Below are 1,832 nucleotides of genomic sequence, written 5' to 3'. Positions count from 1 at the left end.
CAGGCCCAAGGTTTCCAGGGAACAATTGATTCTAAGACCTTGTATTCCCAGGGAATATTCTTGTAGAACCCTATGGTACCTCATCTTGATGTTCCCTCAGTAAGTTATGAATGAGACAAGTGGGCTCAGGCACCAAAGTGCAGCGTGTGGAGAAAATGTAGCTGGCTCCACATGTTGCTGTTTTTTTTTTTTTTTTTCTGCTCGCATGGCTTTCACACCACCAGGGAACACATTCTTGAATGGGTTTAGGTCAAGCTTCTGGGAACCTTGGTATGAGCAAGGGTCTCCATGAGTTTTTAGCAGAAATTTGTCATCAAGAATGCATCATCGATGGAAGGCATTGCACAGTGCATAGCAGAAGTAAACAGTAGTCAGAAAATGGTGGATCGTATTGCTTGCCTGCAAGCTATGTTCTGTTATTTCTTCCCTGGTGGTCAGAAAGCCATGCAAGCAGAACAAAAACACCAGCAACATGCAGAGCCAGGTACATTTTCTCCACATGCTGTGCTTTGGTGCCTGAGCCTCCTTGTCTTCATAAGCCTTGCAGATATTGCAGAAATTTTGCTTTCTTCTAAAATACAAGCATGGACCAACTAGTAATCAGAAGAAGACGTAGAAACTGTCCTAAACTAAAAACACAGACTGTGATGTCATCACGCTTTGTACAGGAAAAAAAATGGCTATCCAGAAGGGGACCGACTTTTCAAATTCTGAACCAATGGATTTTTGGCCAAAATGCTCTGAACGGGTCAAACTTTGGTGCACGAACCAGAACGCAACCTGTTCCCTGTTGGTGGAAAAGGGCTACGTGTAGGTCGGTGCAAAGTCTTGTTGGGTCCATATCCTATCTGACCAGTAGAGGGAGCACACATGAACTCCCCACCAGTGTCTTGTGCTGACTTGGAAGAGAAGGGGCCAAAAATTATGCAAAAACCTGCCCAGAGGCTTTCTCCACCCTCATAGAGCAGCCTACACCTGTGCAGAGTTACATCTCAGACAGGCAAAGAAGCTCATACTTACCTGGTAGGGGCAATACTATGATCAAGAAGATGGTTTGCCCAAAGTGTGGTCTAGTTATTGTACTTAAGTTGTACTGACCTTTGTGAGTTCTTCAAATACAGAAATCTCAGCTGCATGATTTCTGATAGTGGGGGCTTGCCTGTGTTTGTGTTCTTCCTTCTTATATAATTCTGTTATAGTCAAAGATAGAGCTGGTTGTTTTTCTGATGTTTTTTTCTTTGTTCAGGGGTTTTATGTCAAGAAGCACTGGGTGTTTAAAGTCTTTGAGGGGCTAAGAGGATCATGTGTGTGAAAAAAAAACTATCTAGTTCTTCATGTTGTTGGTTTTCTCAGTCAGTTTTATGGTTTTCTGAGCACAAGGGACTGTGTTTCATTCAGGTTTCTTTGAACCTTTGCACCAGCTAGAGTTTCCACAAGTTTTGAGTAGGAAATTGTTGCCAATGATGCGTCATGGATGGAGGGGATTTCACTGGGGCTGTGCTGACCTTTGCGAATTGCTCAAATGAGGGAATCTCGACTGTGTAATTTCTGACAGTGGGGGAATGCGTTCATTCTCCTTCCCCTTTCCCATAACCCTGACACAATCAAAAATAGAGCTGGTGGCTTTTCTGATTATTATTCTTCCCCCCCAAGACGTTGTGCTCTGGAGTGCAAGATGCAGTATGCATTTGAAGTCTTATGAAGACAAGTGGGCTCGGGCACCAAAGCACAGCATGTAGAGAAAATGTAGCTGGCTCCACATGTTGCTGTTTTTTTTTCATTCTCCTCGCACGGCTTTCTGACCACCAGGGAATGCATTCTTGAACTGGTGT

At 43.8% G+C, this 1,832-nt stretch overlaps 1 non-coding gene across 1 annotated transcript; it reads left to right on the top strand.

Annotated features, from left to right (window-relative positions):
• The first annotated feature begins 1,012 nt into the window (after window positions 1–1,012).
• On the top strand, window positions 1,013–1,180 carry LOC132887263 (U1 spliceosomal RNA). The gene has a single exon (XR_009654800.1). It is a non-coding gene; the product is annotated as a U1 spliceosomal RNA (small nuclear RNA).
• Window positions 1,181–1,832: the final 652 nt, after the last annotated feature.

The sequence above is a fragment of the Neoarius graeffei genome, chromosome 5, assembly GCF_027579695.1.
Source record: "Neoarius graeffei isolate fNeoGra1 chromosome 5, fNeoGra1.pri, whole genome shotgun sequence".
In the NCBI taxonomy this organism is placed as follows: domain Eukaryota; kingdom Metazoa; phylum Chordata; class Actinopteri; order Siluriformes; family Ariidae; genus Neoarius; species Neoarius graeffei.
This window is presented reverse-complemented; position numbering and strand designations above follow the sequence as displayed.